The sequence below is a fragment of the Euprymna scolopes genome, chromosome 23, assembly GCF_053919585.1.
Source record: "Euprymna scolopes isolate OS-2025 chromosome 23, ASM5391958v1, whole genome shotgun sequence".
In the NCBI taxonomy this organism is placed as follows: domain Eukaryota; kingdom Metazoa; phylum Mollusca; class Cephalopoda; order Sepiida; family Sepiolidae; genus Euprymna; species Euprymna scolopes.
Genome location: NC_136504.1, coordinates 65,947,839 through 65,967,025, shown reverse-complemented (window position 1 = coordinate 65,967,025; position 19,187 = coordinate 65,947,839). Strand labels below are relative to the sequence as shown.

Genomic DNA, 19,187 nt, shown 5'->3' with positions numbered 1-19,187 from the left:
AGGAGAATATCACTTTACAATTAAATTTTTCCAAGAACCCTAACCCTAACACTCGCAAGGACCTGTAGTTAAAGTACTTGGAAAAATGTAATTGTAAAGTAATATTCTTCTGGAGGGTGAAGGTTCATTCTTCAGTGTGGGCGACTGAAAAATACAATCACAAATTACTTAAAACGTTTATCCAGTCATGATGAAACGAAAACATGATCTCTCGTGAAGTAAATAAAGGGTTTCATTCAAAATTCCATGCAGATTCTTTAGCTTGACAAGATACCCTTGAAGAAGGTCGGAGGTTACATCGACCGAAACGTTGTGAAAACGACACTCAAGATCAGAACAGTAGTCGAATGAATCCAAATACAAATTTATTCCTTTTTTCTTTTCAAGCAATCTTTTGCATAGCGATTAGTATGTGACTCAGTTGGCTAAAACAGGCATGTCAAAACTCATGGTGTTATACACAGACAATCAGAGCAGCATTGCGCATGCCAACTTGCGTAGCAACATGATGAGTGTTGGGGAGGGAGTGCGCATGCCCTTCTTTCTGCCGTTTCTGTCTAGCTTTATTTAGAGCACAAATATAGACAATTCCAGAGAAGCCCCCCCCCCCCCCCAACGCAAAAATGTTAAATTCCTCACCTCTTGTCATGACTTTGCAGGAGACAAGATACAAATCACCATTCGAGATGAGACCAACAAACCTGGAATCAATTGTATTATTTATCTAACACATGCTGGCTGAGTCAAACTGCCTTATATTCATGTGATGAAACTGTTACAGTTGATTTAATTGTAGAGATGTTGGTGTGTTCTATATGGAACTCTGGTTTCCATATGAAATCTTTTCCTTCTGTATTTCAAGCAATCCTAGTCAGATGAATACAGACGCTACTACAAAATTGCATCTACAAAAGGCATCTCAACCTCAGCAAAACCTCTACATCTCGAATAACAAAGTTTATTGAAATATTTTGGGTAGTGTACACGTTATTGAATTTAGAAAAATATTATTTAAAAATCATTTAAACCGTGTATATAGGTTTTTATGAGAAGTGTTTCTTTACAATAACTGCATGTCTGTGGAATGCAACATTCTGGGGCTGCTTCCCAGCAGATTATAATATAGTTGTATTCAAGTCTAATGTTAACAAATTCTTGTTGAGCCGTCCTCTTAAATAATAATATTCTACCCAGATCCAACTATTGGCTTCAATCCTCAAGGTTTCTGTCTAACCCTTCACCTGATACAAAAAACCCCATTAAACCTTGTCCTCAAGTGACCTTTTTGCCTTGAATAGAAGTGACTTGTCAATAAAGAAAAATAAAAGCTATCTTTCAAGTTTACCTCCCTTTCTTTTCAACACAAATTACAATTTCAGGTTCTGAAATACCGCCACCCCCAAATCAAAGCCTCCCTGTACTCCTTTTAGAGACAACTGACAATATTTCATTGACAAGTCCACACAGTGCGGATTTTCACTACATCTTGCTTTTGTTTTTGGTAGATAAATCATCACTTATCAAGGCTAGGGGTGAGGAGCAATAATCTGAATTTTCACGAAGGGTTGCCACCCCATCTTTGTTCCTTTTGCATAAAACCAAACTAAATGTAGTTCAGATTACCCACTTTTATACTTAGCAGTTGTGAATCTTATATATACAGATATATAAATATATACACATACATAATGTTATATAGAGATAGCAATTGTTTTGAACGTCTTCAAAGCACCTGCCCTAAATAAAGCCTCAAGAAAACATTGTTGTTTATGAGAGAGAAAGATGAACAATGTACATAATTCACTGACATTTATAGTTTGGTTTTGTTCTTTTTTTTGTTTTAGAAACTGGGACTCAGTTCCAGAAACCCACTCAGATCATCTCAAAATGGCCTTCCAAAATAATAATAATAAAAAAAAAAAACGAACTTACCATAGTGGCTTGGCAAAAATTTATTCTTAGACTAAAGTCATAAATCATGGCATAGCTATAGTACACTACTACTCAAACATTTGGTAAATAATACACCAATTAACTGACCTATAATATCAGGATGTTCTGATTGTGATAATTGTATACTCCCATCTGCCGATTTCCTCCTTGCATCTAAAATTTACTTCCTATATTTAAATGGATGTATCTTATTTTAGATGCATCCTAAAATATTTATAAAATGCTCTGTCCATCCGTCTGTTTGTTAATCGGTTAGTCACACCTAAATTCAAAACAATAGCACTTTCATTGGTCTGTCATGCTTGAAATATATCATTGCCTACCAGTGGTATGCAAAGGTTTGGTCATGCTCTAGTAGTGCTCAGGATCAATTCCTTGATTTGTATTCCCCAAGGACTCTACATATAAGTACTAGTATTGAGAAATATTATGACAAAGGTAGGCAGCTTGAATATGATATACGCCTTCCCTATTTGAATTCCAAGGGCCATTGCCCCACCATCGACATTATTTCTATAAATTTCATCTTTATTTGGTATGAAAATACTCACACCACTGGAAACTCAAGCACATGCTTGAGCAATGTAAGACTGACTATGTATAGAAATGGTCGTAAATGGTAGTATGTATGTAAATGGTAGTATGGTAGTATGTATATAAATGGTAATAAATGGTAGTAAATGGTAGTATGTATATAAATGGTAGTAAATGGTAGTATGTATATAAATGGTAATAAATGGTAGTAAATGGTAGTATGTATATAAATGGTAATAAATGGTAGTATGTATATAAATGGTAATAAATGGTAGTAAATGGTAGTATGTATATAAATGGTAGTAAATGGTAGTATGTATATAAATGGTAATAAATGGTAGTAAATGGTAGTATGTATATAAATGGTAGTATGTATATTATATATATATAAATGGTATGTATATAAATGGTAGTATGTATATAAATGGTAATAAATGGTAGTAAATGGTAGTATGTATATAAATGGTAATAAATGGTAGTAAATGGTAGTATGTATATAAATGGTAGTATGTATATAATATATATATAAATGGTATGTATATAAATGGTAGTATGTATATAAATGGTAATAAATGGTAGTAAATGGTAGTATGTATATAAATGGTAGTAAATGGTAGTATGTATATAAATGGTAATAAATGGTAGTAAATGGTAGTATGTATATAAATGGTAGTAAATGGTAGTATGTATATAAATGGTAATAAATGGTAGTATGTATATAAATGGTAATAAATGGTAGTAAATGGTAGTATGTATATAAATGGTAGTAAATGGTAGTATGTATATAAATGGTAATAAATGGTAGTATGTATATAAATGGTAATAAATGGTAGTAACTGGTAGTATGTATATAAATGGTAATAAATGGTAGTAAATGGTAGTATGTATATAAATGGTAATAAATGGTAGTAAATGGTAGTATGTATATAAATGGTAATAAATGGTAGTACATGGTAGTATGTATATAAATGGTAATAAATGGTAGTAAATGGTAGTATGTATATAAATGGTAGTAAATGGTAGTATGTATATAAATGGTAATAAATGGTAGTATGTATATAAATGGTAATAAATGGTAGTAAATGGTAGTATGTATATAAATGGTAATAAATGGTAGTAAATGGTAGTATGTATATAAATGGTAATAAATGGTAGTAAATGGTAGTATGTATATAAATGGTAATAAATGGTAGTAAATGGTAGTATGTATATAAATGGTAGTAAATGGTAGTAAATGGTAGTATGTATATAAATGGTAATAAATGGTAGTAAATGGTAGTATGTATATAAATGGTAGTAAATGGTAGTATGTATATAAATGGTAATAAATGGTAGTATGTATATAAATGGTAATAAATGGTAGTAAATGGTAGTATGTATATAAATGGTAATAAATGGTAGTAAATGGTAGTATGTATATAAATGGTAATAAATGGTAGTAAATGGTAGTATGTATATAAATGGTAATAAATGGTAGTAAATGGTAGTATGTATATAAATGGTAATAAATGGTAGTAAATGGTAGTATGTATATAAATGGTAATAAATGGTAGTATGTATATAAATGGTAATAAATGGTAGTAAATGGTAGTATGTATATAAATGGTAATAAATGGTAGTATGTATATAAATGGTAATAAATGGTAGTATGTATATAAATGGTAGTAAATGGTAGTATGTATATAAATGGTAGCAAATGGTAGTATGTATATAAATGGTAGTAAATGGTAGTATGTATATAAACGGTAGTAAATGGTAGTATGTATATAAACGGTAGAAAATGGTAGTATGTATATAAATGGTAGTAAATGGTAGTATGTATATAAATGGTAATAAATGGTAGTATGTATATAAATGGTAATAAATGGTAGTAAATGGTAGTATGTATATAAATGGTAATAAATGGTAGTAAATGGTAGTATGTATATAAATGGTAATAAATGGTAGTAAATGGTAGTATGTATATAAATGGTAATAAATGGTAGTATGTATATAAATGGTAGTAAATGGTAGTATGTATATAAATGGTAGTAAATGGTAGTATGTATATAAATGGTAGTAAATGGTAGTGTGTATATAAATGGTAGTAAATGGTAGTATGTATATAAATGGTAGTAAATGGTAGTATGTATATAAATGGTAGTAAATGGTAGTATGTATATAAATGGTAGTAAATGGTAGTATGTATATAAATGGTAGTAAATGGTAGTATGTATATAAATGGTAATAAATGGTACTATGTATATAAATGGTAGTAAATGGTAGTATGTGTATAAATGGTCGTAAATGGTAGTATGTATATAAATTATCGTAAATGGTAGTATGTATATAAATGGTCGTAAATGGTAGTATGTATATAAATGGTAAAAATAGACGGAACAAATCAAAAGTAACTTTTGATTTGTTCCGTCTATTTGATTGAGGAGGTCACTATTTCATTTAATCTATTGTATAAAACTTTGAACCTTTGAACAATTGTAAGAAATGATGAATCCAAGCTTGAAATCTTTGCAAAAACTAAATCGCATATGGAATGACAGAAAGATTATGCTCAAACACCAGATCGATGTGCTCCTTTAGACATTTCTATATGTGTGTATACGTGTGTGTCACAGAGTAACTGCATATATGGAGAGAAAGATACAACCTATAAAGCTGAGATGTTCCTAAAAGATCCTGAACAACTTGTACAGGGGCAACATTACAAATGAGGAAGTGAAGAAAGGACTCAGATAAGCTGTTGAGCAATATGAAAATCTGATGATCACTGCGAGGAATAGGAAAAATGAAGTGGTGTGGCAAGGATCCATACTAGAAGGAAGAAAGATGTGTAGACCAAGAAAGGGTGGGAGGACAGTACTTGTTAGTGGGCAGGGCAGAAAATCAGGAGAGTTGGAGAAAGCTGGTTGTCTGATCTACTTTGGCAGCCCAATGATCATCCAGATCATGGAGAACTGATGAGATAAAACAGAATGGCTGTTTGTGTGTATTACCTATAGAAAAAAGATTAGCGAATCTACATAAAAACTAAAAATGTGTTCATATGTAAAATTTAAATGTGACCCTAAATATCTAAGTGCATTCCTTATCTAAAGGAGCTATTGGAGCAAAACGTTTCCTAAAACTTAAAATATATCCCATTTTTATGAATTTTAAATCATATGTATAAAATTCTTCGGGGAAGACAATGGAAGTGATTTCAAGTCTCGACATACATGCTGAATCTATGTGAGCTATCGTGAGTTTAAAACCCTTAAAACTTCAAATACATATATTCGATTTTAATAAAATTTAAAGAGGTTTATAAAGTTTCAGTTTTTTCCGACTATATTATGATGCCAAATGTGAGGGAACATAAAAAAAAGCAATATGGAGTTATGAGTATAGTGAAAAAAATAACTAAATTCGAGCAACGTCAGGTCTTTCTGGTAGTTCATCATTATCATATTTGGTCGAATGCCTTTTTTATATACTGGCATATGTTGAACAGCTTTAAGAAATTAATTTCGAAAGTAATCTATCTCAGGTCAGGTCTTAATCCCTCTTTTCCTCAGGTCAATTTTTTCCAGTTCTTCATTGGCCTTCACCTGTGAATTACCCCTTCAGCTAAACTGTTCAACATCTACTAATCCCAAAACTGCCATCCACTCTTTCAACATGGCCATATCGATGAAATTGCTTGTTCTGCACATATTGCCTTATACTGTACAGGTCATACATATTTATTGCATCTTTTAAATCTTTGGATTTGAATTCTGTTAAAATTATTTTGTCCATTTATGCGATTTAATTTTTCTCCAAATTCAAAATTAGATCACTAAAGAAGAACCCCCACTTCCAAAAAAAAAACAAAAAACTATGGAATCTTCAATATCTGCAGAAATGTATCTATTATACTAAAGTTGAGTTAATCAACGTTTATTTCTATAAGTTTTTTTTCTTCCTTGATCACACAAAGTACATGTTAAAATAGTTATCAGTTTTGGGATTGAGTTATATTTGAAAAAAAAAAAAAACTTTAATTTTGATTTTTCTAATTAGCCACTTTCTGTAATATACTCATCAAGTGACACGTCTATTACCAAGTTTTTTCTATCACTCTTACCCTCTATCAATATATGTGTTTTGACTCTTCACCCCCTCTCTCTCTTTGTTGCTAACAATTGAAGGTCATAAAGAAAGTGAAGAATCAAAAGATTGGAATGGTCTATCATAAACAAAAGGTAATATAACCGTAGTAGTAATTCTATTTAACTCATAACTGGAAAATTAAAGAGAGAAAGAGAGGGGATTGATATAATGAGCAGGAAGAGACTAATTTTGGATTTTGTCTTCTTTTAACTAGCTTTAGAAACTCAGTTTTTTTTATTCAAATAATCTACTCCAACGAGTCATATTCTTTTCTTTTCTTTTAAACTTTGATACAACGTCTAGGACCACTCGGCCATATGTCACTAGGACAATTTTTATCAAAGTTGTATCAAAATTTACAGTTACCAAAAGGTGCTGAGTTCAATCCTGAATGAAGGCAGTGAAAAGTAACATTCAAAACAGAGAATCAGCAACTATGTCCCAGAGCCTAGCTGGAGTCCGAACACGGTACCCCCGTAATAATAATAATGGGTTGGGTTCGAGACTCCTAACAAACGGCTCCCCAGTTCAATACAAAACACCTGATGAAGGCCGGAGGGCAAAACGGCCGAAACGTTGTGACTATAACAACCAAGATGAGGAAGTCAGTCCGACAATCTCAATAAATGAACACTGTCAACATTCTCCAATAAGGGCTCGTCATCATCGACAGATGAGAATAGAGTCCGGTTAAACATAAGACCAATCAAAAAGGACATTCATTTTTTTTATAAAGAAGTTATTCAAAAATATATGCCATCATATTCACTATGTGAATCATGAGGAAAATAAAATAAAATATGATAGTTGTATTTTTGCGCAATGGTCTCTTGAAGCATGTAATTTATTTTAAGAAGTATGTAAAGGTAAAAATGTTGAGAAATGCTGCTGTAATGTTTTAAGATTCGAAATTAAAATAAGAAAGATGAACACGAAAAAGAAAATAGTTTGAGTGTCCTATGTATGATATTAAACTTTCTCCAATGATGAAGCATCATTTTGGGAGCTTTGGAGAGTGTAGAGTTCCAGTTTAATTTCCATTATATTGTCAGATTCACTCTTATTCAGAGTAGTTGTACTCATCAGGGTCTACTGGTTAACTGCATCCGATGATATACATTTATGCCATGCGAATATTTATGTCATGCGAACATCATGAATAAATATCTAAAACCGCTAAGAATTAGAACTATAAAAAAACTTTTACCAAAATGGCAGCGTTTGGCATTAAATAACTCGAAAAGGGTTTTTATGTCATCATAGTACAGGTTTCTCAATGGTACAATCTACAACTGTGATTGGAGGCCGACTGGCAAATGTTAATTAGGAAGAAAAACTAAAAGAAATTTTTTTTTTTTTTTTTTTTTTTAAATACTAGCTTGTTTCTAATTTATTTATTGTGGACTATTATCCTCATCTTTTTTAGTTGTTGTTTCATGACGTTTCGGTCAACTATTCCTCTGGCCTTCGTCAGGTAGTAATGACGACGGGATGGGAACTCTGAATCTCCTAACTTCATCCTCAGCAATTGCTGCCTTCCATAGTTGTCATCGTCTCTACACGTTTTTGACCAAGTAAGCATCTGGTCGGCTTTGCGTAGGATTGGGACCGCTATTTTCAGACAATGCTCACCTGGAACTGTAGAGGTTCAACGTCTCTATCCACTGACAAAGGCCAGAGGAATAGTTGGCTGAAACATCATGAAACAGCAGCTAAAACATATGAGGATAATAGTCCGCAATAAACAAATTAATAAATAATACTCATCTTAATAATGAATTCCAATTAAATAATATATATAGCTTGTTTTTGTTTGCAAAATAGAATTTCTAATCTTAAGGTCAAAAAATAATTAACTATAATAAAGTATATAAGTATAATCTTTTTAATTAAATTTTAACAAGCATAAGATTTATTTTTACTTGTTATATTTTTATGTAGATTGTAAAAATAAGCTTTTCGTTCAATAATAATTCACTTCGTAACAATGTACATTAATTTAGCAAATAATGAGTTAAGTGAACGGAGTTATATTTTTTAATTATGTGGCTCAAGTTTTTCTTTTTTTTTTACCAAACATCTTAATAATCATGTTTTTCTTTTTCTTTTTTTTTTACCAGACATCTTAATAATCATGTTTTCTTTTTTCTTTCTTTTTTTTTTTTTACAAAGTAGTAACCACTTATCAAGGCCTGGATAAGGATAAGGGTTCATGAGTGTACAGTAATTGATGGGACAATTATATAGTAATCGTTAGTATTGGAAATTTGGTAAATTAGATTACTTAAGGAGACGGCTCATCAATAATTTGTTTACGTCGGACTTGAAAATGACCATACTGTAGTCAGCTGGAAAGCAGGGAAATGAAAGAATTCCACAAGCATGCAGTTCTAAGAAAGAAGCTTTCTTTATGGAATCCACGTTTAGGTTTAGACACAGATAAAAAAGTGGGGGGAAATTATTGATAATAGTTTCAGCTAGATGAGTGTTTTTCATGAAAGTTTGCCAATAAATAAATTGGAGCTCAGACGAGCATTTGTCATGAAAATAACGAGACAGGCTCGCAACGTCTCTTTAGTGGGAAAGTGTTTGACATGAAACAAAGTGATATCGCCTGACTGCATCAACTCTGGCAACCATTTGAGAAAAATAAATTGTCAAATTTCAAGTTCAGAGAAAAATATCCGAATTCTTTTCTATAAAATCATTTCAAAGTGAGAGCAGATCCTCATTCCATAGTGAGTTGTGACCTTGATAAAGGGTGACACATTAGTAAATAAAAATAAATTTGTATTTACAAATATACTTGACTTAATTTCCTTCCAAATAAAACATTTGTCAATAGACAGCCAGTCGTGCTTCTCAGCTGTGATGAAGTGCAGTGCAGCATAAATTTCTGTCATAAAATAAGCACATATAGTTTGAGGAGAGTGAGAACACTTTCTTTATGAAGAGATTTTTATTTGGAGATATTTGCTGAGAAGAAGAAACGTCTGCTAAAGTTTTCTTTAAATGTTGTGTTTGATAAAGCCTGCATAAGGCGAAGTGTTACACTAGACTAATAAAGCAACTCTTCAACAACCTTAGGTTTTCACATTCATTTTCCTAACTCTTTTCAACATGTTTATATATATATATATATATATATATATATATATATATATATATATATATATATATATATATATATATCATGTTTAATAATGCTCGTCTTAGACAACACATTACACTAACGAGGATACTAAAAAGAACTCTCGGTTGGTTTTAATAAAAAGCAGGGTAATGTTGGCAGCTGGTTTGGCTGCTCCATACCCAACGTTACAATATTCAAAGGAGGAGGAGGAGGAGGAGGAATAATAATAATAATAATAATAATAATAATAATAATAATAAATAATAATAAATAATAAAAAAAAAAAAAAAAAACATTATGTACTTTTCAACCACCTCAGGTTTTTACATCCATTTTTTTTTCTTTTTACTGTTTTTATATATCAGGTTGACAAGAAAGTTCTTGCGATTTTAAACTTTTAAATTCAGATGAACATATCTTGACTCAAACAAAAATTTATTAGGCGAAATAAGCACCATCAGAATCAATACACTTTTGCCAATGCAAAACAAGTGCAGTGACGTAAAAATCTTGCGCTCTGGTGGCGATGAAGTCACTGAAGACGTCTTTGATATCGTTTAAGCATTTTGAAGCATTTCTCATGCTGAAAGTTGTCAAAATGCTTAAAAAATTGATAGTCGGTATGTAAGAGGTCTAGAGAGTAAGGCAGATAAGGCAGGGTTTCATAGGCCAATTCAACAATAGTTCAACTTCTGCAGGATCAGTTTAGAATGTGCAATCGGGCATTGTCGTGGAGGAGAAATTAACCTTTTGTGTTGACTAATGCTGGGTGTTGTTGCCAAAGTTTCTTATGCATTTTTTAATTTGTTTCACTGCCGTACTAGTTTTACCTACATTAAAAACACTGTAATGAATGAGACAGGTATGCAGACCACCAAACAGTCAGCATGACTTTCTTTTGGTGCAATTCTGGCTTCGAGAAGTGTTGTGGAGCTTCGTTAGCATCTAACCACTGAGCTGAGCATCGCTGATTGTCGTAAAAAACCCACTTTTCATTGCAAGTCACAACCTGCTCGAGAAACGGGTTATTCTTGTGTAAAAGAAGGGAAGATGACACTTCGTAATAGTGTTTCTTTTGGTTGCCGTCCAATTCGTGAGCACCCATTTATCAAGTTTTTTGTCTTTCCAATCTCTCTCAAGTGGCTGGAAATCATAATATATGTTACATCTAATTCAGAAGCAAGTTCTCAAACAGTTGTGCGTGAATTGGCGTTGACTAAGGCTCTTAATTGATTGTTGTCAACATCCGATGGCCGACTGCTATGCTCATCATTTTCCAAACTCTTGTCGCCACCACAAAATTTCTTAAACCACCATTGTGCTGTGTTCAGTTCCTGGGCCAAATGCTTCATTGATATCACAAGCTGTTTCAGCAGCCTTTCGGCCTAGCTTGAAATAAAATAAGAAAATTGTGTGCATTTACTTTTTTGCATCTTGTATTCCACGTACTAAAAAGACAATTGTTTTAAGAAGATTGTAATTTAAACGATTAGATAGCGCGAAAAACACTCTTTGAAATGATAAAGTAAAGGTATTATAATGAAAACTTATAATATGAAAATACATCATTTGAAATCAAAATTAAAAATTCCGCAAGAACTTTCTTCTCAACCTAATGAATACTTAAATCAATTATCAAACATATCAAATGAATAAAGATGAGATAAACTGGCGGCTATTTAAAAGATTAATTACAAGATATTTTCACTCACTATCTGGGATTTACTGTCACTCTTCATGATTAAATGGATTTGCGAAGTAAAATCTGATCTTCTTATATATGAAATAAAATGACATTTTCTCCTTTTTCAATTCACAGAATCTCTACTATATAATAGGAACTTTGTGTGTGTGCGTGTGAGTTTGTTCCCCATGGACTCCTAAACGGCTGGAACTATTTTATGAAACTTCACACAAATGTACTTTATGTATCCGGCAATATTCTTAGATAGGTTTTGTATCAGAATGTCTTCAATAAGTAACGATGATCAAATAAACCTGATGAAAAAAGGAACAGGCGAATTTGACCAAACACCTTATACAGCCTAACATCACAAGTGCATTTGAAAAGTTTTATTATCACACAAGCAGAAAGGCCCGGCATACAAAATCAACAGTAGGTTCTTTGATATGAGAGAGGCGTGTTTGAAATGAATGTTACTGTTTAAATCACAACTGAAACATGATACTTGATTTTTTTTCATTTTAAACTTAAATTTAAGCCATTATCACCACACAAGCAGAAAAACTAGGCATATAAAATCAACAAGAGGTTCTTTGGTATGATAGGGGCGCGTTCGAAATGAATGTTTCTGTTTAGAGCACAACTAAACCATGATACCTGAGTTTTACATTTTAAATTTTAATCTAAGCCATTATACAAACATAATGTTATAAAATCAACAGTAGGTTCTCTACAGTGCAATGTAGACTACAATTGTGAGCTAAGTAAGCTGTGGGGAGGCATGTGAAGCTTCCTCTTGGTGTATCATAATGGGTCCCCAACTAGAGCAGGTAATTAATCAGTTTGATTGAAAAATAGGCGATTTTGCCGATTTTGATAACAATAAAAATAAGGGAGTGTGAAACAGTCGTTGATCATCATTCAATCCCGAGCAATATCGGGTCTCCCTGTTAGTAGACTAATGAACGAAAATTATATAAAAAAACAAAACAAAAACAAACAAACAAACAAAAAAAACAAAAAACAAACAATGTATTTGCCTGATATTGGCCAGTGTTTTCAAATAAAAAAATTATCCTTTCGGCCTTTTCCCGATTTTGGTATTCAGTCCTGTTATATTCTCTTTAATTAATAATTTTCAAAGAGAGTATTTTTCACTTACCATCTAATGTAACTTTATTACTCGATTATTACATTATCGAGTGATAATGTCCGCCTAAGGTGAAACCTTACACTACACAAACTATGTACTTTTCAACGACTTCAGTTTTTTTTACACCCATTTTTTTTTCACGTTGATACTTAAATAAATTATTGAACGTATTACACGAACAGATAAACTGGTGGGTATTTAAAAGATTAATGACGAGGTAACGCGGGAAGAAGATAACCGTTGAGCGTAATTGTTTTTATCTTTTCTTTTTATCGAGCACTTATTGTCAGATCAAACCAGCTGATGATGAAAAGAATGTAGTTTGTTCATCCTGTTTCCTTATTCATCCGTTTCTTCTTTTCCTTGCGGAAATGCCATCTTGGAGTAAATAAGATTTTCTTTGGATGATACCAGAATTATTCTATCCTTCCCTCTTTCCGCCAGCGTCAAAATGAAAGTTTTTTTTTTTTTTTTTTTTGGTCTTGTTTACTGCCTTTCGTTTTGTCTTTTAGCGTTGACTTCTCCACTCTAAGTAAATCACAGGAACTGGAAAATAAGAAAAAGGAAACAAAGACAAAATATTAGTACAAAATATAAAACAAATATTAACTCAATATTTTGTTTTCAGGCATAAACACTTCACTTTGGTTATTAACTTGATTATTAAAAAGAAAGAAACAGGTTAATTAAAAAAAAAAAAAAAAAAAAAATTTCAATTACCATCAAAAATCATTATTTTGTTTAGGTAATGTTATTTTGGTAATAACAACATTAACGAACTGTGTGATTCAGCGAATACATCTACCAATGAATGACGATATATATCCCTGTACTCCTTTGTGAATTGAGCACGATAGGAAGAAAAATCGCCAGCTATCATTATGGATAATGCAAAGCTCCTTATAAAAAATGAATAGAGCATTTTTTGTTTTATATATATATATATATATATATATATATATATATATATATATATATATATATATATATATATATATATATATATATATATATTTCATATGTTATGTCTTCCCTCTTTTGGAAATCGGCTATGATTATGAATATCTCCAGTATCAAATAATCCTTATACATCGTGAAATTTACATTATGTATGAAAACCAAAGAGGGGGAGACATAATATATGAGAAATATTTGAAATCAAGTCTCCCCTTGCTGTTATTTCAGATCATTTGAAACCATAGCAGCAAGTTTTAGTCTCCCCTCCATCAAGGTTAACGGTTTTGGGGTAATATCAAATATTTTGTAATTCATAGGCAAAACTAGGAAAACAAATGACTATGATTGAAACATTTTATGGCTATAAAAAAGTGCCAAAAATACGCTCTGGATGATGGATGATCCCCTAATGTGCAATCTTTAGTCACATAGCCCACTACACAATTTAGGTCATTACTTTTCCAACAAGCCTTCATTTGTTAAATTCTGATCAATAGTTGCTGAGATTTGGAACTTATAAAATTGCCAAAAAAAGGTAGTATATCTATATATTAGTGGCCTGGCAAGGCCACAGGGGAAACAACCCAAGCAGCAAAACTGAAGCTCGTTTGCAGGACACTATATACAAATGTAGGTAAATTTAGGCATAATTTATTGGTTTGAAAATACAGGTTCTTTTTTAATAATTGCCATGAAATTTTAACCATAGAATAGTATTATATATATATATATATATATATATATATATATATATATATATATATATAATCATCTTTTTTTGGCCATTTTATAAGTTCCAAATCTGTTTTTGAGATGGCTTTTGGTTTTAATATTTGTTTTATACACACCAATAATAAAATAATTTGCAATACACTAAACAAACTCGGAATTCCAATCATACAAACCACATCACAAACTATAAAACAAATATTAAAAATAACAAAACATCCCCAACACAAACCAGTTTCCAATGCAGGCATATAAACGGTTTCTTTGCCAAAATTGCCATCATATATACGTTGGTGAAACCCAACATAAATTAGAGAAAAGGCTCAATAAACAAAAGAGATATAAGAAATAGCAATTCTCTGAGTGCATTATTCTCTCATTCATTGCAGCATAATCATACGTTTGACTTCAAACAAGCAAAATAGTTAAATTTATTTCAAATAAATCGTGATGGAGACTTCTTGAATCAGCTCTTATCATAAATTCAAGCACAATTAAACAACGTGGAGGTTTTTATAATGTATCGCTATTAATAATTAAATGTATATTAAAAGAACATAATTTCATTTTAGACAGAGGTTAACTCTCATACACCGTAGAAAACACCTCCTATAATAATTAATATATATATAATCTCAGTCAATAAATTACATAACAAAAATACACTCATTTCATTTCAGTTACACACCCATATTTGAATTATAAAGGATATTTGTTCCAGAACGAATATAAATCATATCATTTTAAATATATTAACGGCTATATGACGTTATATATTAAAAAATAAAAAAAAAACTTTCTCAACGCTATGCCCCTCTCCCTCTTTTTTTTTTTTTTTTTAATTTCCAACGACTTTTTCTGTTTCTGAAATGGAACAGGGTCATACATTTCATCAAAAATATTTTTTCAAATATTTGTACTGTTTTTTTTTTGTTTGTTTTTTGTTTTCTTAATTTCATTTATCTACAGCAAGTCTCGAAATAAAGACGAAACGTTGATGAACATATAACTCCGTTTGTTCCTTTTTATTTCTCTATTTCGTCGGACTACTATTGTATTATATCTTATCATATATACATATATATATAGAGAAAATAAAAAAGGAACAAACCGTATTATGTGTTCACCAACGTTTATTTATTATATATATATATATATATATATATATATATATATATATATACATACATACACACACACAACAATCTAAACTAATGAACATATCATTATGAATTATGAATTTTAGAATATATATTCTAAGCAACACGGTTAGTAGCGTAGGCGTTAAAGTAACATTAATTTTTTTTATAAACTTTACCATTTAAATGATGCATCCACCTAAACTCGCCCCCTCCCTCTTAAAGAAAGTTTTAAAATAAGTTAGATACAAAAAAAAACTTTATAGAGAAAAGAATTTCTTTACATCAAATTTTGAGTTATATTAAAAACTACCCTGGGTGCCTGAGTGTTTGGAGGTGTGTGTTGAGCAAAAAAGAAAAAAAAGTGGTAGTAGGCAGGCAGGCTCGAACCTGTAGTGCGAAATAGGAAAAGAATGTGAAAAAAAAAAACAAAAAAAAAAACGTGACGTCTTTGCCGTTACGTCTATCGCCAAACTGGAAGTGGCAAAGGTTTAAATTAAAGCTAGTCAATTGAAAATATCGGCAAAAAAAGTGACCCCTCTCTATAGAAAAGTGTCCAGTTGAGGGTGAAGGAACTAATGTTTTTAGCCAATTTTTTCATATTTGTCGCCCGAAGGGTCGAGCTTTAAAACATTACCAATCTCGTAAAACGCTGTCGCCTCTGTCGAAAGTTTCAGGCAGGCATATATACATACATACATACATACATACATACATACATACATACATACATACATTTAAACAGACAGGTGAGATTTATATTATAGACTAGCAGGGGATGGTACTCGGCGTTGCCTGGGTGTTTGGAGGTGTGTGTGTTTAAAAAAAAACGTTGGCCAGGTGTTTGGAGGTGTAAAAAGAAAAAAAAGTTTTAGTAGGAAGGTAGGCTCAAACCTGAAGCCTTGACGCGACAGTGGAAACGAAATGGAAAACAACCCTGAGACCTAACCATCTCGGCCACGAGGGGAGAGGAAGTAATAAGTGTCGTAAGTTACCATTTATAAAGTGAAATTGACAGGCGCGAGAAAGTTAAGCTGTGTGACGTTTGACCTTGAAACATGACACGGCTGCAAGCTAGTTTTCATTTTTTTATACTGAAAAGAGTAATAAAAAAATCTCGAAAATAGTGCGTAAAAGGCAGGCAAATTAAAAATAGACGCGACCCCCGATCATAACTCGTAGATATTATGATTTAGATATTATATAAAAAGTTTTAAGGAGTGATCCGACGGAGAAGCCCAGCGAAAAAAGCCTTTGGCGGACATACAGAAAAATGCACCCACACACACACTAACACACATTTTCGCTTATATATATATATATATATATATATATATATATATATATATATATATATAGATTAAATTTTTAAAAGGATTGGTGTGCGTGAGTGAGCGTCAATATGTGTTTGGTATGTATTCTCGGCCACATGGTGAATAACGTTGGCACATTACCATTTAGTAGGGCGGGGGACTACCATACATCATTAAAAAGAAAATGAAAACATTAAAATTTTAAACTAATGTCATATTTATTGCTTATACAAACAGTAACATTTCCTGCTTGTATTTAATATTATGTGTTACTCGTCTGCTGTGATCTTACATATAAAAAAAATAGGTAGTAAAAATATTTTTCAATCTCTTAACATTGTGACGTGACACATTCCTACTAAGCTCTACCCACGTACTGATTACTCTTGAAGAAAAAAAAACATACGTAATATATCGTATTATATTATTTTATAAGATTACTGGCAAGAAGACCCGACGTTGCTCGGGATTGAATGAAGTTTACTACGATGTACTTTTTCACTATGCTCATAACGCAATATTACTTTGTTTTTAGCGCCTGTTTCTCCCATTTCGTCCCCTAATATAGTTGAAAGAAACTGAAATACTATAAAACTTTCCGAATTAACGTCTTATACATTTGGTTTAAATTTAATTAAAATTGGATATATGGATTTTAAGTTTTAAGGGAGTTCTGTCTCTTTGAGTCACTTAAAGGTAGATACACATAGATATTTGTCAGGTGAATGGTAACAGAGAATCAGAACAACTTCTATTGCCTTTCCTAGAGAATTTTATACATGATATAAATTTCATCAAAATAAGATATAATTGAAGTTTTAGAGAAAGTTCAGCCCCCATAGCTCTCTAAGGTTAGGAGGTCACTTAGTGATCAGCATTTCTTCAGGAAATTTTATACATTTAAATTTCATAATAAAAAAAAGAGAGGATATATTTTAAGTTTTAAGGGGAAGTGTGCTCTCATCGCCTCCATTAAGGGAACTCAGAGATTTGAGAACACTTCCATTGTATTCTCCCGTAAATTTAAAATAAAAATATACTTTTATATCTTATGTAGATTTTCTAACATCACACAAACACACATTCATTTTTACATACAAAACATAATATATGTTTCCTCTGTTAAGAGAGTAAACCATAGCATTCTGAGTTATCCCTCTTTGGTTTGAGAACTCTCTCCTTAAGGAGTCATGTTTCTTTCTTTCCGGTGTTAACCTTCTTAAAATAAAGACGTTGATAATCTCCGCGTGTGGACCTCCCTTCTTTTACTGATATTGACCACCACATACATTTAACATGTCTAATTTAACAGGTTATGGCCCCAGCCGACTAATGTTTGATGGTGATGAAAATAATTATGAGATGTTCGAAATTAAATTTATGGGACACCTTCACAGCCTAAAATTAAAAGCCGAGTTCAAAAAGGAAGATGATGAAATTGACCCACAGAGAAACGAGGATATATTCGCAGAACTGATCCAACTTCTAGATGATAGAAGTTTGGCATTAATCATGCGAGACGCGAAAAATGATGGAAGGTAAGCTTAAACGTGCTGAAAAAGCTATAGCTGCTTTACGAAATGGTGGAGAGACAATTTCAGACGCATTGGTGACAGCTATGTTACTCAAGGGGTTGCCATATACCTTCAACACATTAAAAGCCATAGTTATCCAAAGAGATACACCACAAACTTTGACGGAATTCAAGGCATTGCTACGATCATACGAGGAAAACACGAAACCCAAAATGGAAAACTCCAATCATGAAGACATCAAATAAAAAAGACCCCACACGTGTTTTCGGTGTAACAAATATGGCCACTCCGCAAAAAACTGTAACAAAAACAGGTGGTGTAAATTTTGCGAAGTAAGAACTCATGATACAAAATCCTGCTGAAAAAGATAAACTGAAGGAAACAGCCATTCATACAACAAGGTATTATATTATTATTATCATATTATTTCTAATAACTGAACTATTAGTTGATTGAGGGCTACTGCCTATATTATTAATGATGAAAAAAATTTCTTATGTTTGAACGCATTATATTGAGCTTGCTGACGGATCAAAAAAAAAATAATAATAATAATATAGCGTTAAAGAAAGGAACGGCAAAAATAACGTTACACGATATTTATAAAAAGAGACATAATATTTATTTAAAAAATGTTTTCGTACCAATATTTACACAAAACATTGTCGGTACAAGCCGCCATAGGGAAAGGCTGCAGCATGGAATTTGCACAAAACCATGCTATTCTAACCACCAAAGACAGCGTTAAATTTAAAATAAAGAAAAGGGGGACACTTTATTATTTAAATAAATGCATAAAAAATAGTATTAATAACACAAGGCGCGACTTGAACACGTGGTACAAAATTTTCGGCCATTGTAATATTTCCGATATTTTGAAAATGGCGACTATTGTTGAGGGAATGACCATTATACAAAAAGACAAT

The 19,187-nt window shown here is 31.7% G+C and overlaps 1 protein-coding gene and 1 long non-coding RNA gene across 12 annotated transcripts in view; both read right to left on the bottom strand.

Annotated features, from left to right (window-relative positions):
* The window catches only part of LOC145245959 (3',5'-cyclic-AMP phosphodiesterase 4C-like), a 1,213,142-nt gene that overhangs the window by 706,243 nt on the left and 487,712 nt on the right, over positions 1 to 19,187 (bottom strand). The gene's annotated exons all lie outside the window — the stretch shown is intronic.
* LOC145245962 (uncharacterized) overlaps positions 6,887 to 19,187 on the bottom strand; it is a 134,212-nt gene continuing 121,911 nt past the window's right edge. Inside the window, exon 2 of the long non-coding RNA XR_013863054.1 lies at positions 6,887 to 13,134. This is a non-coding gene — a long non-coding RNA (uncharacterized LOC145245962). The remainder of the gene's footprint in view (positions 13,135 to 19,187) is intronic.